At 38.9% G+C, this 24,592-nt stretch overlaps 1 protein-coding gene across 2 annotated transcripts in view; it reads left to right on the forward strand.

Annotated features, from left to right (window-relative positions):
- The first annotated feature begins 13,151 nt into the window (after positions 1 to 13,151).
- Positions 13,152 to 24,592, forward strand: part of LOC309868739 (uncharacterized protein) — a 35,640-nt gene continuing 24,199 nt past the window's right edge. Inside the window, exon 1 of one of the 2 annotated variants that reach the window (XR_014313825.1) lies at positions 13,152 to 13,286. The gene's annotated coding sequence lies outside the window, so the exon portion shown is untranslated. The remainder of the gene's footprint in view (positions 13,287 to 24,592) is intronic. The other variant, XR_014313826.1, reaches the window with a different exon arrangement.

Consider the following 24,592-nt stretch of genomic DNA (forward strand, 5'->3'; position numbering starts at 1 on the left):
GTATCCTTTTTTGAGCAAGCAAATTAGCAATAATAGAAATAACCTACCCTATTTGGACCACCCAATTTTTTCCGCCATTTTTCTCAGTCCTCAATTCCACAAAATTGCTTATTAAAAAACTTAGTTTGCTCAAACTATTTATCAAATGTGCCTACTAAGTACAAAGTACATTCAAGTTTTTTGAACTCTGATTGCCTGAACCACACTTGTTTTGTCTTGATCGTGTTGTATTGCTTTGCTTTATATGGTAATGAGCCCCTTCATAAGTGTAAGTTTTATTTTTGTTCCTCCTCCATGGCTAATCAAGATTATAAAGCAGCACAAGATCAATGCCCAGTAGCTTTTAAATAGTTTGTATTCCTTATGGCACTGAAAAGATCATTCTAAGCACATAGCAGACCCAATGATATTGAGTTGCCAAAATTAATCTCATAAAGACAGGGATTTTCATTGGTTTTGTTCCCTGTTATATCTTTGATGCTTGTAATAATACCTGGCCTACTATAAGTACTCAGCAAATATTTTTTGAATGAATGAATGAATGAATGAATGAAACCACAGTGATAATTTATACTAATTAGGCCTTTTTTAAAAATTCAGCAAATGGTTCATTCTGGCACTATTGACAAATGTTACTAGAGTTTTGGGCATTTTTTTTTTTAAAGATTTTATTTATTTATTTGACAGACAGAGATCACAAGTAGGCAGAGAGGCAGGCAGAGAGAGGAGGAAGCAGGCTCCCTGCAGAGCAGAAAGCCCAATGCGGGGCTCGATCCCAGGACCCTGGGATCATGACCTGAGCTGAGGGCAGAGGCTTAACCCACTGAGCCACCCAGGTGCCTCGAGTTTTGGGCATTATTCACTGCTTTTTATCTCCCTGATTAAGTGGGATTTTTAGATCAATACTATGTAAATTACTTGAGAGACACCCTCCCCTACCATGTTCATTTTTGCTTTAGTCTGGGCCTGGACTTGGAATCCTCACTTCAAAGAACATTGCAATCAGAGAAGAAAAGGAAACATTCCCCCATAGGAGACAGTCATACAGTGAGTATTATCTCAGAGAGTTGTGAAAAAGAAGATAGGCAGCAGCTCTAAGTAAAAGGAATCCCACTGGGGCACCTGAGTGGTTCAGACACAGGGCATCTGCCTTTGGCTCAGGTAGTGATCCTAGGGTGCTGGCATCAAACCCCGCATCATTGAGCTCCCTACTCAGCGGGAACCCTGCTTCTCCCTCTCCCACTCCCCCTGCATGTGTTCCCTCTCTCGCTGTGTCTCTCTCTGTCAAATAAACAAAATCTTAAAAAAAAAAAAAAAAGGAATTCCATTTTTCTTGATGTAAGAATGGGAGATAATTCCCTTTTCAAGCTCTATCAGGTAAAAGAAAGCTGGATCAACTTTCTGTCTGTATCTATCTATCTATCTATCATTATCTATCTTTCTGTCTATCATCTTCAAGAGAGGGCCAAGGATTGCATTAGTTCACTGATTGCAGGGGTAGCTGTTTAAACCATTTTAGATACATTCAGCTTTGTGCATGTCACTCGTTACGTATAATTATATAATATATAATATATGATCTATCTTATTTGTATTATATAATCATAGCTAAATTAATTAAATTATTATGTATACTAGCCATTTTGGCCTACGTCGGAAAAAAATCTCATTTAACCCTGAAAACAATTCATGAAATTGATACTATTATTGATCCCCTCTCTTTTGAAAGTGAGGGAACCGAGGCTCAGAGCAGTCAGTGAACCTGTGCAGATGCAGAGACAAACAGTGCATCATCAAAGTGGGATTCAAAACTGGGAGGCATGACTCCAAGGTGTGGACTTTTAGTGCTGGGATAACATGCCTTAGTGGTGCTTATATTCTTGTTATTGTTTCTCTTATTTGATCGTGAGATTCTTCAGGGCACAAACTGAGTCTTATCCATTTTTCTGTTCCTCACAACACCTTGAACATAGTGGATGCCCAGTAAAATGTACTGGATGGAAGATAGTGCTTTTAGAATAAAAATACGAAGACTTGTGTGCCATAGCAATTAACAATTAACAAGTTACCCTAAGTTGCTCTGAAGCTTACTGACATAGATGCATTTATATATATTTTTTTAATTCTCTGCAAATTAAAAAAAATTCAGAAGGAAGAAGAAAACAACTAGTATGCTCAAAAATACCATGATTCAGTTTTGAATCATCATCTTAGTCTATCATCTTAATCAATTTCCCCCTTGTTTTTTATCTTCTTTTCTTCAGAGCAGGTGCTATGAAACACAGCTTGGGGGTAGTAGTAGTAAAGAATGTGGGATTTGTTGGCTTTTGATTTGGAGACTAGAGAATTCTAGTCTCCAATTCTGCACATGATTAACTTGAGTGTTCTGAGAGATGAGCTTTGACCTTTGGGTACTCGAAGAGAAAGTATATCATGGCTGTTGTTCTAAAGGTAGGGAAACCATCCTACAAAAACTTTTGGTGATCTGGACTTGGGAGCATCTTTTCCTTCATGTTGGAGTGAGAGAGGTAGGAACTGGCCAAGAAGGTTTGTGCTCATGGGCCTTCTCTATTCTGGGTATCTGCCAGTGAAGTCCCGAAGCAGTTTTAAGTTTTTATATTGATTTCAGAATTCTCATATCTTGTATCATAGTCACATGAATGGCCCTGAGCCTCAGTAGCAGCACTGGGGGAAGATGAAGGTCACGGTGATCTGGGGAGGGGCTGCTAGAGTGATGGGCTAGAGTCCAAGACATAGATAAGCCATGTTCCCCAGAATGGTTATGGTATTAAAAAGCAATGCATATTTTTGCACATACCCTTCTATTCTGCCTCTCCTATTCTATCTCTGGGGGAGAGAGTTAAGGCAAGGTCTTTCGTGAAGACCTCTTTCTCCAAAGGAACATCTGAACATGCTGGTTCTCAGAATTTCATTTGAGGTAGGAAAGTAGGATACCTATTTAGGCCTGCTAAGATGGGTTTCCTTGATCTAACTGAAAGCTATTTCTTGGCATTTACGGCCTTTGATCAACTTTTAGTAGCATGGGGCTCATTGAGTATATGCTTTCTTAGTAGTGTTCAGGGAAGAGGGATGTTTGGGAGAACAGGATTTGGGTATTTGGATCTCTGGTTATTAGACTATCTCACCTGTATCAGTTTCCTCTTAACCCCTACCAATATTGTCAAAGTTTAGGACATTGCTCTGGACACTTCAAAGTTAATCAAATAGAGATAGTTTCTGTCTTAAAACATGTTGATAAGCAATGGTGGGAGGAATGTAATCATGTGATGGTAGTTTGGCCAGTACGGACCCCAAAGAAATAAGGTTTTTTTTTTGGATGGCTTTATATAATCAGAATTCATTTGTTGTATAGCCCAAAATTCTTGCTCCTCCATTCCTGAAGGTTTGGCTAATGGAAATAGATACAAAGATTTCCAGTATAAGGGACATTTCGGATCAGAATTCTGCAGTCATTATGGAATGTGGTGAACTGGAAAGAGAACAAGTCAAATCTAAGAAACCTGGGTTCTTCTCACCAATTTGGATTGGAACAAGAGACATTTTGTGTCCCCATCTGCAAAGTGGAGTAATTGGCTCTGATTTCTATGTTGCTTTCCCCCTTCCAGTGCTCTGTGCTTGATGTGTCCCTGTTTGAAGGGGAGCCCATCTTAGACTGAAATACCCTTGCTGGAGAGAAGATTGGATTTCAGAAATGGAACATTTTTATTGCTCCTAATATTCCCTTGTCCCTCCTTCTTTCTCCCTTTTGGTGAAATGTGGATAGCATAGTAAGGAAACCATGATTCAAGAGATTAATGCCCTTAGCTTCGTGGAAATCATTTCTCTTTTTCTTCCCCTGGTCAGTTAAAGGTCAGTGTCACGAACTTGTTTATCTCACTCCCCTTTTCCATTCCTCATCCTCTCCCTTAATTAATGTTTCAGTGATAGCCTAGTTCATTGTCAAAAAAATCCCAGAAATGGTGGGATGCTAGCTGTGATACCCTACATGAGCGACAATGACAGCTCCAAGGGTCTATTCCCACCGTGATGGACAGAATGTGTTCCTGGAATGAAGCCCAGTGCAACATGGACAAAAAAACGTTAAGTGTAAGTTCCATTTGAGGTATAGGAGTTCTTCCAGAAATAAGTGTGTGTGGCCGGCTTTAACTAGGTGTGTGTTTCTGAGGATTGCGGGAGAACCTAGGTGGGAATGCTGGACACTTAAAAAGCCAGAGCCCATATATCCTGACTCCTTCTCTCATTCTGTGAGTAAAAATAGCCTTTAAACCTGGCAATAATCTCAGTCCTAATTTGTTTCTTCTCTCTTCCTATGAGTTATTGTTCATTCTGCAGAATTTTTAAAAAGTCTCTTGTAAGCAGGGCACTTTGTGAAGTTTTATTTAAAAAAAAAAAAAAAACAACAAAAAAACCCCTAACACATAGGCAAACTTTATGGGAATCTGTCTCCACATCTTAATCTGGCCCAGATTATCCTCACTCTTGCACATCAGCCTAGATCGCCCTCCACTTTATGTTAGTAGAAGAAAACTCCTGTATATTTTCTGGAAACGCAGCATGGAAGGATTGTTAAAACTCCAATTTTGGTAAAGCTGGATCTTCTTCTTCTTCTTTTTTTTTTTTTCATTTCATTTTATTTTTTTTCAGTGTCCCAAAATTCATTGTTTATGCACCACACCCAGTGCTCCATGCAATACGTGTCCTCCATAATACCCACAACCAGGTTCACCCAACACCCCCACCTCCCCTCCAAAAACCTCAGTTTGTTTCTCAGAGTCCACATTCTCTCACGGTTTGTCTCCCCCTCAAATTTCCCCTAACTTACTACTCGTCTCCATCTCCCAGTATCCTCTGTGTTATTCCTTAAGCTCCACGAGTAAGTGAAACCATATGATAATTGACTCTCTCTGCTTGACTTATTTCACTCAGCATAATCTCTTCCAGTCCCGTCCATGTTGATACAAAAGCTGGGTATTCATCCCTTCTGATGGAGGCATAATACTCCATTATATGTATGGACCATATCTTCTTTATCCATTCATCTTTTGAAGGACATCTTGGCTCTTTCCACAGATTGGTGATTGTGGCCATTGCTGCTATGAACATTGGGGTACAGATGGCCCTTCTTTTTACTGCATCTGTATCTTTGGGATAAATACCCAGTAGTGCAATTGCAGGTTCATAGGGTAGCTCTATTTTTAATTTCTTAAGGAATCTCCACACAGTTTTCCAAAGTGGCTGCACCGACTTGCCTTCCCACCAACAGTGTAAGAGGGTTCCCCTTTCTCCACATCCTCTTCAACACTTGTTGTTTACTGCCTTGTTGATTTTGGCCATTCTCACTGGTGTAAGGCGATATCTCAATGTAGTTTTGATTTGAATCTCCCTGATTGCTAATGATGATGAATATTTTTTCATGTGTCTGTTACCATTTGTAGGTCTTCTTTGGAGAAGTGTCTCTTTATGTCTTCTGCCCATTTTTTGACATGAATATCTGTTTTGTGTGTGTTGAGTTTAAGGAGTTCTTTATAGATCTTGGACATCAGCCCTTTGTCTGTAGTGCCATCAGGAACACGACAAGGATGTCCACTCTCACTGCTGTTGCTCAACATAGTACTAGAAGTACTAGCAACGGCAATCAGACAACAAAAAGAAATAAAATGTATTCAAGTTGACAAAGAAGAAGTCAAACTCTCTCTCTTTGCAGATGACATGATACTTTAAATGGAAAACACAAAAGACTCCACCACCAAACTACTAGAACTCATACAGCAATTCACTTATGCGGCAGTATACAAAATCAATGTACAGAAATCAATTGCTTTCTTATACACTAACAATGAAAATATAGAAAGGGAAATCAGAGAATAGATTCCACTTACTATAGCACCAAGAATCATAAGATACGTGGGAATAAACCTAACCAGAGAGGCAAAGGATCTGCACTGGAGGAAATACAGAACACTCATGAAAGAAATTAAAGACACAAAAAGATTGAAGAGCATTCCATGTTCATGGATTGGAAGAATAAACATTGTTAAAAATGTCTATACTGCCTAGAGCAATCTATACTTTCAGTGCCATCCTGATCAAAATACCACCAGCATTTTTCAAAGAGCTGGAACAAACAATCCACAAATTTGTATGGAACCAAAAGAGACCCCAAATTACTAAGGAAATGTTGAAAAAGAAAAACAGAACTGGGGCACCGCATTGCCTGACTTCAAAGTTTACTACAAAGCTGTGATCACCAAGACAGCATGGTACTGGCACAAAAACAGACACATACTCCAGTGGAACAGAGTAGAGAGCCCAGATATGGACCCTCAGCTCTATGAGCAAATAATCTTCGACAAAGCAGGAAAAAAATATACAGTGGAAAAAAAGAAAGTCTCTACAATAAATGGTGTTGGGAAAATTGGACAGCTATGTACGGAAGAATGAAACTCGGTCATTCTCTTACACCATACACAAAGATAAACTCAAAATGGATAAAAGACCTCAGTGTGAGGCAGGAATCTATCAAAATCCTAGTCGAGAACATAGGCAGTAACTTCTTCAACATCAGCCACAGCAACTTCTTTCAAGATATGTCTCCAAAGGCAAAGGAAACAAAAGTGAAAATGAACTTTTGGGACTTCATCAAAATCAAAATCTTCTGCACAGCAAAGGAGACAGTCAACAAAACAAAGAGACAACCCACAGAATGGGAAGATGTGGATTTTCTGATATATTTCTCAATTACAAACAAGCTAACAAATCAGTACTCACAGACTTATTTTTCCCCCCTGAAGAGTGGGTGTTGAAAGGAGAAGGTTTTTTTTGTTTTGTTTTATTTTTTTGTTGTTTTATTTTTTCAGATCCATACAAAGTAGACCGTCTCATCTCCATTAGAATTTAAATTCTATGGAGGAATCATTCATGCTTTCCTGTTTGTTGAGTGGGTTATCCATGGTCACATGATGACTCTAGTTTGAGGACTATCTTCCAAGTGGTGCTACCACTTCCATCAACAGTCACAAGCACTTCCGGAGCCTAAGGCTCAGAAATCTGGAGGTTTGAGAGAACAGGGTGACCACAGCTGAAAGCATATAAAAGTGAGAAAGCTCTTGAGATTCTCTAGAGGGCCAAATATTTACCATGTGCCTTTCTGAGTATGATGTTGGGCTTGTTGCAAAATAAACACCTCAAGGCCAGGCTTGCATCAACCTGAGAGAGTGGAACATTTCCTAGTGATTCAGTTCTTTTCAATAAGAATTTATTGAGCTACCCAGTGCTCTTTGCCATGGAAAATACAAAAGAAGTCCAACAGTTGAGGGTATGATCACAGCCCTTAAGCAAGGTTTGATCTGCTTAAGAAAACAAAATTTAACAATAAAAAAGTACACTACAGTGTTTCATTTATTTTGAAGGGCAGATACCTTCCAACTTCCTAATGTTTTTCACACCATGGTACACATAGGAAAAAATTATTTAAGTAGTGTATGGATAAATTTGGAAGTAGAGAGTTACCTATATGGGATTTATTAAAAAAATAAAACATTTTTATACTGTGCCACTGTGGTAAGAAAAATGGAAAACAAAATATTGAATATGTGGAAATCTTCCATAAGCTTTTTTTCAGATAGTTTAAGGAGAAACTTGAAATTGTTTTCATAAACATAATTTTTACTTTTTTTTACATTTTTGTTTGAAATGGCTACATACAATTCCTGAATAAGACATTCTAATAATGTTTGCTCCAAAGCCTGTAGAACCACTATTAATGAGAAAACTGGTTCAGACACATATGTGATACAAAATTTAAAACAAATTTTCGTGTAATTGAAAAGCTGACAGTAGCTGAAATTACATTTAAAGACTGTAACAGCTTTTTCTTACCTTTCACTGACAAATGAAATTAATTTTCCAAGTTTTTCAAATAATGGTGAAGCATTAATTTGTAGAATTCACATGCAGTTTTCTTCATTGAGATGAAGTTCACATAACACATGATTAACCATTTTAAAGTGTACAGATGGGTAGCATTAGTATATTCACAGTGTTGTGCAGCAACCATCTTCTTCTAGTTTCAAAACTTTTTCTTTACCCAAGAATAACACCTTGTGCCCATTAAGTACTCACTCTCCATGTCCCTCTCCCTCCATCTCTAGGCATCTGCTAATCTATCTTCTGTCTGTATGGATTTGCCTATTTGGGATATCTCATAAAAGAAATTGAACAATATGTGACTTTGTATCTGGCTTCTTTCACTTAACAGAATGTTTTTGAAGTTCATCCAAGTCATAGCATGTATCAGTATTTCCTTTTGTTTTGTGGCCAAATAATGCTGCATTGAACATATATACCACAGTTTGTTTATACAGTCATCCATCATTAGACATTGGGTTGTTTTCACCTTTGAGCTACTGTGAATGTTATTTTCTGTTTCTTTCTGAGTCAGTTTTGGTAATTTCTGTGTTTGTAGGAATTTGTCCATTTCATTTAGATTATCTAATTTGTTGGTGTATAATTTCATAGTGGTCTCTTATAGTTCCTACCATTTCTATAAGGTTTGTAGTAATATCTTTACTTTCATTTCTGATTTTAGCTATTTGCATTTTTTTCTCTAGTTAGTCTAGCTTAAAATTTGTCAATTTTGTTGATATTATCAAAGAACCAACTTTTTTTTTTAAAGATTTATTTATTTATTTATTTGACAGCCAGAGATCACAAGTAGGCAGAGAGGCAGGCAGAGAGAGAGAGGAGGAAGCAGGTTCCCTGCCGAGCGGAGAGCCTGATGTAGGGCTCAATTCCAGGACGCTGGGATCATGACTCAAGCCAAAGGCAGAGGCTTTAACCCACTGAGCCACCCAGATGCCCCCAAAGAACCAACTTTTGATTTTGTTGATTACCTCTCTTGTTTTTCTATTCTCTGTTTTGTTTTTCTCTGTTATAATCTTTATTATTTATTTCCTTCTGCTAGCTTGGGGTTGAATTTGCTCTTATTTTCTACTTTTTAAAGATATAATGTTAGAGTATTGATTTATGATCTTTCATCCTTTATAATATGGGCATTTACAACTATACATTTTCTTCTAATCATTGCATTAACTACATCAATGTGTTTTAGTATTATAAAAAATTCATCTAAAAGTATTTTACAATTTCTGTAGTGATTTCTTCTTTGGTCCATTGGATGTGTAAAAGTGTACTGTTTAATTCCATGTTTTTGTGAATTTTCCACTTTCCATTGGTTATTGACTTCTAGCTTCATTCTGTTGTGTCTGGAGAGCATCATTTCTATGATTTCAATCTTTTTAGTATGTGTTCAGAAAAAATATATTGAGAATCGATCTACAGCCTAATATGTAGGCTATCTTGGAGAACATTCCAAGTTCACTTAGAAGACTATGTATTTGGCTATTGTTGGATGGAGTGCTTTCTATATGCCTTTTAGGTCTAGATGGTTTATAGTGTCATTCAAGTCCTCTACTTCCTTATTTACCTTAAATCTAGATTTTTAAGAAAGATTTTTATTTATTTATTTATTTATTTATTTATTTGAGAATGAGAATGATAGAAAGAGAGTATGAGAAGGGGAGGGTCAGAGAGAGAAGAAGACTCCCTGCTGAGCAGGGAGCAAGATGTGGAATGTGATTCTAGGACTCCAGGATCGTGACCTGAGCCAAAGGCAGTCGCTTAACCAACTGAGCCACCCAGGCACCCTGGGTGTTTCAATAGTTATTCAAACTGGGGCACTGAAGTCTCCAACTGGCTTCTTTCACTTAACAGAATGTTAAGTAAAACTGCTTATTTTTCCCTTCTACCTGTCAGTGTTCTTTTCATATATTTTGGGGCTCTTTTGTTTGGTACATATATATTTATAGTTGTTATATCTTCTTGAAGAGTTGATCATTTGCCAATACATAATACACTGTTTTGGGCTCTTATAGCAATTTTCTAAAAAAGCATTTTATTTATTTGTTTATCCAGGGAGGGGAAAGGCAGAGGGAGAGAAAGGGAGAGAAGCAGAGTCCACACTGAGTGCTGACCTTGTTATGGGGCTCAGTCTCATGACTTTGAGACCACAACCCGAGTTGAAATCAAGTCAGACTCCCAGCGGACTGAGCCACTCAGGTGCCCCTCTTAAGCAATTTTTTACTTAAGATCTACTTTGCTTGGTATTAGTATAGCTACCACACTTTCTGTTGGTTCCTATTTGCATGGGATATCATTTTCCATTTTTTTTAAAAGATTTTATTTATTTATTTGACAGAGAGAAATCACAAGTAGACGGAGAGGCAGGCAGAGAGAGAGAGAGGGAAGCAGGCTCCCTGCTGAGCAGAGAGCCCGATGCGGGACTCGATCCCAGGACCCCGAGATCATGACCTGAGCCGAAGGCAGCGGCTTAACCCACTGAGCCACCCAGGCGCCCTCATTTTTATTTGCAACTTATTTGTGTCTTTGGGTCTAAACTGAGCATATAGTTGGATTACTTTTTTAAAAAATCTATTCTTCCGATCTCTTTCAGTGGATCAACTTAACCCAATTGCATTTAGTGTGATTACTAATAATAAAGGTCTTACATCTGTCATTTGCTATTGTTCTATATATGTCATATCTCTTTTGTTCTCAGTTCCTCCAATATTGCCTTCTTACATATTTGCATTTATTTCTAGTGTACCATTTTGATAGGCTCTTCATTTTCTTCTATATATCTTTAGTATATGTGCTGCCAAAGCGAGCACTTCTTCTATATATCTTTAAAAAAGTTATTTACTTAGTGATTACTGTAGGGATTATAGTTAATATTCTAAATTTATAACAATATAGTTTGAATTGGTACCAACTTCATTTCAACAGAATATACTAATATTGCTCCTATCTTATTCTGTTCCCCCCTTATGTTGTTATTGTTACAAATTACATATTAATATATTATGTATACATTAACATGAAATTACAGTTATTTTTAATACACTCAGTTTAAATTGTATAGAAAACAAAACAAAACAAAAAAGGAGGTATAAACAAAAATATAAAAAACCTAGTTTTTATATTTGCCTATGTGATTACCTTTATCACTGATATTAATTTATATTTATGGTTTTAAGTTACTATCTAGAATCCTTTTGTTTCAGCCTGAAGGATTTCCTCTAATATTTCTTATAAGGCAGGTTTGTAAGGTAACAACGAACTGCCTTAGCTTCTGTTTATTTGGAACTGTCTAAATTTTTGCCTTCATTTTTGAAGGAAATTTTTGCCAGATAGATAATTGGTTGACAGACTAGGTTAATAGTTTTGTTTTGGGGTGCCTGAGTGGCTCAGTGGTTAAGCCTCTGCCTTTGGCTCAGGTCATGATCTCAGGGTCCTGGGATCAAGCCCTGCGTCAGGCTCTTTGCTCAGCAGGGAGCCTGCTTCCCCCTCTGTCTGCCTGCCACTCTGCCTTCTTGTGATCTCTGTCTGTCAAATAAATAAATAAAATCTTAAAAAAATAGTTTTATTTTGGTTTGGTTTGGTTTTTGTTTTTTCAAGTCAGCACTTTAAATATTTCCTCCTACTGCTTTCTGGTCTTTATGATTTCTGATGAGAAATCAGTGGTAAATCATATTGAAGATCTCTTATACATCACATAGCTCTTCTCTCTTCCCACTCTTAAGAGTACCTCTTTGTCTTTGTCTTTTGAAAGTTTGATTATAATATGTGTCAGTATAGATTTCTTTGAGCTCAACCTGCTTGGCGGTTTTTGAACTTCTTAGAACTGTAGATTCATGTTTTCCATAAAATTTCAGAAAACTTCTGCTATCATTTCTTTGATTAATCTATCTGTTCTTTTCTTCCTCTCTTCTCCACCTGAGATGTTTATAATCTGAACTTGGTGCTGTCCTAGTGTTCCCTTATTCTATGTTTACTTTTCTTCATTATATTTTTCTTTTTGCTCCTCAGATTGGGTAATTTCACTTACCCTATCTTTAGATTCTTCAATACTTTCTTCTGCTTTCTAAAACCTGCTGTTGAATCCTTCTAGTGAATTTTTTAATTTCAACCATTGTAGTTTTTGGCACCAGAGTTTCTATTTGGTTCCTTTTATAATTTCTCTTTATTGATAGTCTTTTTTTTTTTTTTTTTTACTCATATAGCATTCTTCAGATTTCCTGTAGTTCTTAGTCCCTCGTTTACTCAGTTCTTTGTTCATATTTAGGACAATTAATTTAGAATCTTTAAATTAAAAATTAAAATCTTGAAGTTCAATATCCAGGCTTCCTCAGGGATGGTTTCTGTCAATTCCTTTTTCCCCCCAATGAATGGGCCATATTTTTTGGTTTCTTTATGTGCTTTGTAATTTTTTACTGAGCATTGGGGTCACTTTGGATATTGTAATGTGGTAACTGTGGAAATCAGATACTTTATCCCCCTCAAGGATTACTGTCATTATTTGTTGAGGCCTGCAGTTATCATTTATTTAGAGACTTTCCCAGACCCTTCCCCCCAATGAAATAAAATATTCCTTGTTATGTGTGGTCACTAGATTCTCTATTCTGTTATCTCTGTGGCCAGCCAGTGATCTGGCAGAGATTTCCTTAAATGCCTTGATTCAGTAAGAAAAGAAATAGAAAAGCTGCCTCTCTTTTTAAATCCTTTAACAGATTCCATCAGGGAAGCTGGCTTAATCCTGAAAAGATTGTAAAATAATGGCCACCCTCTGTGATTGTCCCTCAGCGATCCACCAGAGAGATCAAAATGCATAACTCACTGATGTTTGGAGGATAAAATATTTATATCCCACCCTGGTACCCACAACCACATTTGGAAAGTAAGCTATTGTCCTCATTGCTGCCTGTTGCAAAGCTGTAGTAAGAGATAGAATTTGCTATGCAAAATGCTAATATTCATTGAAATTTACTAGCTTCTTTTTAAAAGTTTTTTCTTATTTTTAAATTTATTCTAAGAATTTTTCCAAGTTTTAATTTAAATTCCAGTTAGTTAACCTATAATATAATTAGCTTCTTTCTTAATTGTGTCCTTCCTTGGATGCTGTAATTGCTTAACTAGACCCCAGAGTTCCAAAATAGTTGATTCTGATGATTCTTGCCAATGGTTATTTTGGAGGAAGTACGGATTCCTGGAACTTCCTACTCTGACATTTTCTGCAGTGTCACTCTTCACATGATGTCTTTTAAATAAATCCTCTGCAACTGGGTTATATTATATTAAAAAGTTAAAATCAGCCTTGAGTGGACAAAGTATCCAAAATAGGTGAAGACATTTGTGTCTGCTGCTTAGAGGTAAGTCTTCTAGGACCTCCTGCCTTGACTAATTTCCCATCCCTGACTATACCACTGGCCCTACCTTGGACTACCCTTTGCAACTTTGGACTCTGGATCTCTCTTCTCTGATGGGTGATGGCTTTTCCAAGGCTTCCTGCTGACACTGATGACCTCACAGTTGAGGACCCTCCTCACTGTGCTCTTCATGCTGAGGGGAGCAGGAAATGCTAGAGACAACTCATCACACTGTCTTTTATGGAAACCAAAGAGCTTGTAGCTGCTCATAATCAGAAGTGGCAAGCCTGGAAGTCTCTGGTCACTCCAATAGCCTCAAACTCCCCAAGTTGCCCCAAATGGTGAAGAGATTGATTATGACCAATGTAATCCATTCTTAGGCCATAAGGAGCTTGGCATACCATTTGGGAAGCTCTGGGTGGACCATAATGTTAAAACAATTTGATTTTGTTTTTAAGCTAAACATGATATGAACAAAACCTATAATCTTATCTCATAATACTCATAAACCTGTATACTTGCTAAAGAGTAGATCTGGTATGCAGACCTGTATTGTCTGACTAAAAGCCTCATTAGTCTCCTCCTGGCTGTGCTGTCTGTCTTGGTGAGTGGAGAAGTGTTGAAAACCAGAAAGATCAAAGAGGGCTTCCTGGAGTATTGCACTTACTACTTACTATCGTGCTTACTCTGAGTAGGCTGAGTAGAATTTGGGAAAGCAGAGAGCAAGCAGGACAGGGTGCATTTTAAGGGAAGAGAGCTGTAGACAGGTATTAGAATGGCACTTACAAATAAATTTGGGGAAGAGTAGTGATGAAGGTTTCTCATCATGTATGATTCTCTTTGATCTAAGTGGGACATTTTCAGCTAACAATGGTGTTTCATAACATCTTGTTCCTCACCAAATTGATGTATTTGTTCTTTAAAGCGTGGAGTTCAGAGGTGGAGGAGAGAGTGCTCTGAGTAGTTAGAGGACCATATTCTTGACCTGGCTATGCAGTCATGTGCAATTCATTCTTCTCTATTGTTATATCCCTTCGACACTCTCAAATTTGGCTCATCTCCTTCTTAGAGTTGATTCATTGCTGGGGCTATCCACTTATTGATCATAGTACTTTAAACCTTGGATGTGTAAAATGAATTAAGCCAATCAAGGCTACGTGTGAGAGCCTTTCCAAAAATTATCCCATTGTATCAAAGGGCCTACAAGTAATCCTCCTCTTTTGATAATCCACCGATTGTCAAAAATAATCTTGGGTGTTTGCCAAGTGTCTACAAGTAAAACCATTATTATGTATTTTAAAAGAATCATTTGGAATCATTAGAGATATGGAATTTTCTCTCAAAGTTCTCTTGGTGTCTGACCTTTAAGTAGTATCTTGGTGGGTTCCCCCTTACCAAGAGTAGAGGGTATTTAGTCTGGGGTAGTTATCAGAATGACTGCTCTTAGAGTCCATCCTCTTTGTTGTTTTTGCCCTCTGCCTCTAAGGGCTGTGGTTCCAGGGACCAGGAGGCCTTATTAGCAGTTGTAAAGGCACTAGGGTGAGAGGCATGTCATTGTTGGCAAGCCTAGGCATTGGGAAGGTTCCTGGCCACAGAAGGAAGCTCTGCTCCTTTTATTGCTTGTTCTAGGCGAATTATTATGTTCAGTGCAATGAATAGTTATGGTTGGAGGAGGAAGCTGGGAAGTGTGTTTAAATTAGAATCAGATGACTAAGGGCAAGTGAGTACACATATTTCACACACTTTTTCCAGTGAGATGGAGCATAGCATACATATGGATCTAGAGACATGAAAATAATTTCTAGAAGTTGATCAAAGCTCAGTGTTTGAATACAATCACATGAAGGAATTCATGCTTTGGAAGCAAGAATGTAGCTTGATCTCTGTTTCCTTCAGAAGTTAGTAACTGCTGGCCTGTTTCCTGTGGGTTCTCTCTGCCAGTGGATCCTCCCTGCTGTCCCCCTTGTGCTGGCTTTTGGGGCCTTTACCTGCTTATTACCTCCTCTACTGAAGAAGCCTGGCAGCCAGACCTGGGAAGAGGGCAGGGAGAGCAACCTCCAGCTGGAAATTTTGTCTCTCATTTTAAGTTCGGAGACAGGGTTTGCAGTGGAGGAAACTGATGCCTGTAACCTACGGTGTGGTTTGGGGGTAATGGATAAATTTACTTTACCCACACTGCCCTTCTCTCTCTCCCACATACCCCAGGTGACCAGAACCTGACTGCACAGCAGTTCTCTTACACATGGAAGCTGCCTTTTGAGGGTGTGTGGGAGGGAGAAGAGGAGGCTTTTCTCAGTCTTTCTTCATATGAATTCCACTCAAAGGGTAACTAAGGGGGCTTAGTTATGATCAGAAGACCAGCAGCTTTCCTATTTTATAATTACAATGGAAACAGCTGCAGAGAAAAGCAGATTGCAATTTGGCAAGTTGTTACTGAGTATCTTTGCAAAGTGGTGGCCGCTTTAGGAACTGAAAATGCTGGCTTCCAGCACTGGCTTGCTGCTTATCTTTGGTTCCCAAGTTTTAAGTTCTGACATTACCCAGTCTGAAGTCACCTATTCTCATTTCTGTCCCTGGGAACTACTTTTAAAATGTTTTAACTGAAATACATCTTCCTCTCCATTGTTATCAACAGATAAATTCCAGTGGGCTGGGGGTTTATGGGTAGATTGGTCATTGAGACACAACTTTGTAGATTCCATCTTTAAATATCCTGATAATGGTGATGACAATAATGAAGACGATGAGGTAACTGAAATCTACAGCCCCAACTAGGTTGTTCTTGAATTCTGGAAGTTCACCGGAAGTTACTGAGACTGAAGGGAGCAGAGCATTACTTGGGTAATGACTTGGCCACTTGGCCTGACTGACTTGGCCACTTGCCGTCTCTGTGACCTTGGCCTGGCTATTTAACCTTGCTAAGCCTAATGTTCCCAATCCAAAAAAAATAGGGATTATGAAAGGGAGATATTTAGAGTGGTCACTGGTCATTCTTTTTGGTTGTCCAGCATGCGGACACTCCTTCCTATGCTTAAGGACTGTTTTCACAAACCAATGCCAGCTGCTTGCTCTCCCAGCCTCCCTTGCATTTGGGCTGCAGGAACCTGCCCTACAATTACAGGTCAGAAGGAACTTCTCACAGGGATGACAGCGGAAGGACTGACTTCCCTGGGCAGCAGGGGCAGCAGGAACGGAAGTGCCCCTGGTGGCATTCAGTATCATGGGTTAGGAGTGTGGAAAGGACAGGGTGCGCCAGCCACTTTCCAGACCAGCAGGGGCTGCCTCATCAAAATAGAGCAGTGGGATGATTTTTCATGGTGTCCTGCCTGTAGAACCTCCAAAGGGGCTCTCTAGACCTCCTGGAAATCCTGGGAGCTGCCTGATAGCCTTAAATGAGCCCAAATTGGATTTTGTAGCTTGCACCACAAATTTTGATTGGCACACCACCTCCGAGAGATGAATTTGAAATGAGGGTAGCACTTGGCACAGGGCATGACCCATAGTATGTACTCAATGACTACTATGTTAATAATAGAAGCACTACTAGTAGTGGTAATGGTAGTAGTAGTGGTAGTGATAGTAATGATAGTAAGTAGAGTAACTGGTAATTAGAACTGTAAACAGACCTAAGGTGGTGTGTACTTTTTAGGGAGAGATTTTGAAGGTAATTGGTGGAAGGAATATATAAAGGCAAACTTGATTTTCATAGAATTAACTGAAAAGGGCAAATTAGACTTAGTCTATTTTTTTTTAATGGTTTTATTTATTTATTTGACAGAGAGAGAGAGAGAGAGAGAGAACAAGCAGGCAGAGGGAGAGGAAGAAACTGCCTCCTGCTGAGTGTAGAGCCCAACATGGGGTTGGATCCCAGGACCCTGGGATCACGACCTGAGCCAAAGTCAGACACTTAACCTACTGAGTCACCCAGACACCCCTTAACTTTTGTCATTTACAAATAAGGAAACCTCAAGGATGTTAAATGAATTACTCAGTGTCACCAGCTAGTAAATGGCAAAGCTGAGTGCGAACCTGAGTTTTCTAACTTCTGAGTCTTCTGTTCTTTTGTTCTTTACGCCACATGCTGTCTGAAGCTATTTCAGTTTAAGAATTTAATAGACATCTATGTTTGGTATAGTTTTGGTCCTGTGAGAAACTTTAAAAGAACGAAGGGTTGTACTTTGGATTGTTCAGGGGTGTTTCTCATTATCATGGCTGAACCTGGTGAGGCCAAACATACACATAATGAGAAGAAATAGAGACCAGAGTTAAAGAGCACAGCAGGGGCTGAGCCCTGCAGCCATGGAGCTAAAGCCTGGGGAGTTGTCATGGGGAGGGTAAGCAGTGAAGTGGGTGTGTGGGGGTGACTTTTACCATTGGATGTAGTGTAGGTTATTTTTACTTTTTAAAAAAGTGTTAAGGTAAAGCCAGAGTAAGACATTTACTTGAGGGCTTGTTTGTTTGTTTTCGAGAGAGCATCAGGGTCGAACTTTTAAAAATACCATAGAAATTATAGGATATGAATTATGACGCTTAAATAAAGCAAGGTTTTAAAATCTCTGTTGTAAACTCGTAGAGGGATGTTCTGTTGATGTTTGTCTTAACCATTTTTGGAAATTTAAGTCATATTCCTAACAAATCGAAAATATTAATGCAAATATCTTTAGGGATTTTAAAAAAAGATTTTATTTATTCATTTGGAAGAGAGAGAGTGCATGAGGAGGGAGAGTGGCAGGCAGAGGGAGAAGCAGACTTCCTGCTGAGCTGGGCACCTGGCATGGGGTTCGGTCCCAGGACCCTGAGGTCATGACCTGAGCCAAAGGCAGACGCTTAACCATCTGAGCCACCTAGGCGCCCCTCTTAATGGCTTTTTTAAATGTCATTTGTGTTTTTAAAGGAATATTTATGCGCATGGCCTTGGGTCACTATGACAACAGTGAAACATAGGTAGGGTGGACATTTTTCAAATTGAAAGATGGGGAAATGAAGCTAGGCACAGTGAAACGCTCACCCATCCCATGAAGCAAGCTGGCTTATTAACAAAACTAAGTTCAGGTGACTTGACTTCTACTTTCAAAGTCTATCTGCTAAGAATCTCCAAAAAAATTTCACATGTCAGAAAGCAACTTTGGAAAAATTTTATGTTGTGGTAATAGCCTCTGTTTTCATTTGCTTGGATGTGCTCCTCTCCCTGTTTCAAAGCTGACTTACCCCTGAGAATAGAGAAATTTCTACACACGTCACCAATTCTCGGTTGTCTAAATGATGGTTATGAAATCGAGGCATTGGGTTACTGACTGCTAACTGGCTTAGGAGTTTCAGGCTATAGAGATGTCAGGAACTGGATCTTACGGGGAGTAAAGACGCTCACTGAGCCTGACATTTCCTTCTGGAGTATATTGGTATCAGTGGTGAAAAGTTCTATGTTGTTTCATTTTCAAGAGAGACAGTCTCATATCTAGAATTCTTCTCAAGAGACAGCACCGACATAATTCTAATCTGTCAAAAGGTGAAGAAAGTTATTTTCCGTTCACCAGCCCAAGAAGATAATGAGAAGAGGAATCTGAAACTTGGAATCTCTAATTCACAGATCACTAGTCCAAGAATCAATCATGCCTCTAATTTCTTTCTGTCTTAAAAATCATTTCCTTTTCTCTCTCCCTGCTTCCCTTTGTTCTCACTTTCTTTCGTTCCTTCCTTCTTCCCTCCCCAGCTTCCTCCCTGCCTCTCTCTCTTTCACTAATGACATTTTCCTCAGCCGGAAACGATATCCCGGAATCAAACAGTCTGCCAATCCCGTTCTTTGACCCGACTTTGCAGCAGCATTGAACACTATGGATCACTCGCCTGCCTCCTGCCCCCCGTCTGCTAGAAACGCTCTCCTGGCTTCTATTCTCTACTGGTTTTCCAATGATATTTCCCTCTATTCTTCCTTAATTCCCTGGAGGTTCCTGCTCTTCTATGTGACTATTAAATGTTAGAATTCCTAAAGGCTCAGTCCTGGGCCCTGTTTGTTCTTTTTTTGCTCTTTTTTTTTTTTTTTTTCTTTTTTTCTTCAGCAAGCTCTCATGAGCAAGCCTGAATTCTCATCTACAGGCTGTGGCTTGACAAATTTAAATCTCTAGTTTAGGTCTCTCCTTTGACTACTAGGACCCATGTATCCTTGTATCTTTACTCGCTGGTCTCAAAAACACTTTAAATTCAACATGAATACGACCGATTAATCATGTCGCAGTTGCAGTGACCTGGGCATTGTTCTCTATCAAACACCACATCTCATCCATCAGCCACCGTGATAGTCTCCACATCCATTCACTGCTGTCCATCCCTGCTGCCATCACTGGTCCAGACTTAAGTTTGCCTGCAAGACTGCAGGAACCTCCTAGAAGCTCCTTCTTAAATTCTTACAGGTAAACCATGCAGTTTAAGTTGTGACAATATGGACACAAAGAACCTCCAATACATTCAAGTCCAGCTACCCAATAAGAGCATAGTAGATGTTTGTCGCCCGTTATGTTTCTTCTGTAATGTGGGATGCCCATAGCCTTGGCCTGTAATAGGGTGAGATCCTCAGGCTAGCATTACTTCTAACTTCAGTTTCCATTTCCTCTTTCTTCAAACTTCAGGCCAAAGCCCAGAGAAATTATGTTTTTGCAACAATGTCAGGGACAAAAAAAATACTCAGAATGGCTTGAAATAATCAGTGATACATAGTTTCCATCAAAAGATAATAGGGAGAAGGAGAAGAGCAATTCTAGTAGTTTTCATGTAAGTTTACATACAGATGCAGATAAACAAATGCACATTTAGGTATGTTATGCGTACCAAGAATACACACACACACACATACACACACAGCGTCTAATTCAGGCCTGGTATATAGTAAATATTTGTTGAATGAAAAGAATTAGCTGCTTACTGAGTTTGTACAAACTATTAGCTTCTTGCGTAACCCATTTGTAGATCAGCAGAAAATGGAATCAAAATAGAACAAATCTACTAGTTAAGATGAATTCTTAAAGAATTCTTTTTCAAAATAATCTCAAAATTATTCTGGGGATACATTTACCTTGCACAAATTCTTAGAGTTGAATAAGCCTTTACTTCTTGAATTCTTCTCTCCTATACTATCCTTTCACTTGGGATTCTCAGAGGTAAGTATCCTTCTTTCCCACTTTATAGATTAGGAAACTGAGCCATACTCAAGTTGTGGAGTTCAGATTTGAATCTAAAATTTGTAAAACTAAATTGAGAAAAAGGCAAATAATTATACAACAAGAAATTTCCCTTAAGTCTGATGTTTCATACTAGTAATATTTCCCCAAACTCAATGAAACTATTAAAGTATACAGTGAAGATGCAAAATTGTTAAGTGTTCAGTTTTCTGTAGGTTGATCTATAGATTCAATGCATTCCCAGTCAAAACTTCAGGAGCTTATTTTGGTAGACATTGAGAAACTGATCGTAAATTGTCTATGACAATGCAAGTAACCTGAAAAACCAAAACTATATACTGATAGGGGAAAATTGTATATTTGTAAGGAAAAATAAACTTGATCCTTACCTCATACCCTATACAAAATGATTCCTAAACCTAAGAACAGAAATGATTAAAATTATAGAAGTAAACAGAGAAAAAAATCCTTGGATCCTGGGGTAGGTCCTTAGATAGACAAAAATCTTGACAATGAAAGGAAAAAACCCAATAAATTGGACCATTCAGTGAAAAGCTGTTGCTCTTCAAATGACACCCTGAAGAAAATGAAAAGACAAGCCATAGAATGGGAGAACATTTTTTACAACACATATATGTTGGTTATCTATAGCCACATAACAAATCAGCCCCTAACTCAGCAACTTTAAACAACAAACATTTATTATGTCACATTTCCAAGGGCCAGAATTCTGGGACAAAGTAAGCTGGTGGTTGGGGAGTGTAGTCATTTTAAGTCTTGGTTTGGGGAAGAGTCACTTCCAAGGCCACTTAATGTGGTTGTTGGCAGATCCACTAACACATACGTTCACTGCAACTTCCTTCATGATAGCTGAAAGAGTGGAAATCACCAAATGTCCGCCAACAGGTAATGGAGAAAATGTGGTACATACATACAATGCAGTACTTACTACCCACTGATACAAAGGAAAGAATTACTAATACCCAAAACAACATGGATGAATCCCAAAACGATGATGTTAAGGGAAAGGATTCAGACACAAAAGAGAACATACTGGGGGCGCCTGGGTGGCTCAGTGGGTTAAAGCCTCTACCTTCAGCTCAGATCATGATCCCAGGGTCCTGGGATCGAGCCCCACATTGGGTTCTCTGCTCAGCAGGGAGCCTGCTTCCTCCTCCCTCTCTCTGCCTGCTTCTCTGCCTACTTCTGACCTCAAATAAATAAATAAAAAATCTTAAAAAAAGAGAGAGAGAGAGAGAGAGAGAGAGAGAATATATTGTGTGAATCCAAAAGATATAAAAAATCTGGGAACTGGAAACTGATCCAAAGCGACCAAAGCAGATCAGTTTTTACTTTGGGCTGTGGGTAGAAGGAAGAGTAGAATGACACAGGGAATCTTTTGGGACGGGTGGAAACATTTTATATCTTGATTGTCAAGGGGCTTCAGGAGCTTATACATCTGTCAAAACTCTGATTCATATACCTTAAATGAATGAAGTTTTCTGAATATGAATTCTAGCTCAGTGAAGTTGCCTTTAAACAAAATGAGATGGGGGAAGGTAAAAAAATAACTTTACATCTTTAAAATTATTAAATATCGCTTTGCATGAGCATTCACCATTTGCATAACTTGTGGCTTGGCAGAGCATTTACATGATTTGACTTTCAGTGTTCTGGTCTGTGAAATGTGTGTATTTTGCAGAGTTGTAAGCAAATGGAGGGGGAGTGAGGGGTTGCTGTGCTAGATTAGGCAATCTCTGAGGCTCCCTCCAGTTGATGCATAGTCCTGTCTCCTGTCCCCACATGGACAAGAGCCCAGGCCTTGGAATTTGACAGACCTGGATTTGATTCTGGCTCTGCTATTTCTAGCAGCGTGACCATGGGCCAGTTACTAAGTCTCAGTTTCCTTAGAGGTAAAATAAGGATATTATACCTACACTGAAATGAGTTGATGTATAAAACATCCAACACACAACAAAAGAAGACACAGAGAAGCTGTTCAGGAAATATTCATTTTCTCCTTTCTCCTTCCGGCAAAGTCTTAACATTATCAAGTTAGAAATGAGGGGAGCATTTCTCAATATTTGTCAACAAAACCTGTATCTTTAGAAGCTGTAGGCAAAGCATAATGGCAAACTGATTAATAAAAATACATTGAAGGACAAAAGTAAAAGAAGGGTGAAATCTTTTTTTTTATGTTAAATCCTTTCCTTGTTTTAAATCAGTACTGCAAATTCCGGAGACACAAGTCATTTCCTCAAAACAGGAAGAGAGGGGCACCTGGGTGGCTCAGTGGGTTAAAGCCTCTGCGTTTAGCTCAGGTCATGATCCCAGAGTCCTGGAATTGAGCCCCGCATCGGGCTCTCTGCTCAGCAGGGAGCCTGCTTCCACCCCTCTCTCTCTCTGCCTGCCTCCCTGCCTACTTATGATCTCTGCCTGTCAAATAAATAAATAAATAAAAATCTTTAAAACAAAACAAAACAAAATAGGAAGAGACATTGTAGGTTAGATACACACCACCACTTTACTGGTAAGCCTAACTTTCAAAATGGAAACTATGAACACGTCAATGATTAGTGCCCTCGTCTGGGAAACTATACTGGGAAACCCAGAGCATAGACTCTCCACAAAACAGAAGCTCAGTGACAGTGTTACACTGTCCTTTTCATCTCTGCTGATGCTTTCAGGGTTTGCGGGGGTTCTCCCCTCCAATTTATGAATACTACCTATGCCTTTCCTTGTCTAAAATCAATATGAACTGTGTAATATTTGTATTGGAAAAACAAGTACTAGATATCAGATATGCAGTGAAAAATGCAAGAAAACTAATTTAAAAAAATAGAAAGTTATTATCTCCCTGCCTGGTTTAAAAGATGGGGGTAGAAAAAAAAAAAGAGGAGGTGGTATGCTTATAGGCATTTGGTTTATTTTCATTGTGTTTATTACAGTTTGTTGCATATTTCACTGAAGAATTTCAAATGTTAACTAGGGTGGTTTTTTTCACCATCAATCAGAGCACACACATCCAGGAGTGTGTGTTTGCTAGTTAGTGCAATAGCTTATTGTCAGTTAAGTTAAGATTCATTTCAACCAATTAAGTGGAAGTCAATGTTCCTTAAAAACAAGTTCAGTTTTCACCAGATAATTTAATTCGGCTAGTAGATATTGAATGCTTGCTTTGTGTTGCTTGTGGTTGACTCAAAGCTTCCCTGTTTTTGCTCCATCCTCCACTTCTTTCTCATGTCCTTCCATTTGGTTCGCCTTTCTTGATTACATCACATCCTCCTTGTTTGGAAGCAGGTGAGGACTTATATGGCCAATGGACACCCGCACTCTGAATGCCCTGTATTACACAAGTACAGTGTGGAGTGTGGAGTGGAAGCAAGCTACAGTCTAGTTCTTCTCCACGAGAGAACTCAATGTTTATCATGTCTCATGTCTTCTTGTACCTTTTCTGCTCATCTAGATGGGTGAGGGGTGCTGGAAACGGACACAGGTAGAGTATGGGAGCCTGCCTAGGGCACATCAACAGGTAATGGATACAAGGTCACCCAAGGCTTCAAGTGCTTAGAGGTTCCTCTATTAGTAAGCACAACCACAGTAATAAGTGCCAACAAGCCAGGGGCTCCGTACAGGTTTCAGGGACTTTAGAACAGAAAAAAATTCACGTTCACACGAACCACCCTTTCCTTTCCAGATTTTCCATTAGAGTGAATGGAGGTTATAACCAGGCCCAATCTTCTGAAACATTGAGAGGGAATTCAGTCGCTCAGCTTTGCAAAGACATAAATATCCCCCTCTGAGGTTGAAAATGGAACAACCAGGCTGTAAATTTGAGCTCTGTGATGTTTGCCCCAGCCTCTAAGGAATATGCAATGAACCTTGTGTAAATAGAAAGCTGAATAGCTCGTTTTTGTCTGGGATGACTTACGGGTAGAGTTGCCTAGAAATGGCAGAAGTAGACCAGATGACCCCTCACATTCTCCCAGAAGCTTTTTATTTATGAGTCCTTGGCAGGACATTCCAGGTTCTCCCCAATTGTTTCCAAACCATCTGTCCAGATTCATGAACTTGATTCTTTCATGTAAAACTTCCTTCTGTCAATTTGATATTTTAATAATAGGCCATTCATCAACC

The sequence above is a fragment of the Mustela nivalis genome (genome assembly GCF_964662115.1).
Source record: "Mustela nivalis genome assembly, chromosome: 7".
NCBI classification, from domain to species: domain Eukaryota; kingdom Metazoa; phylum Chordata; class Mammalia; order Carnivora; family Mustelidae; genus Mustela; species Mustela nivalis.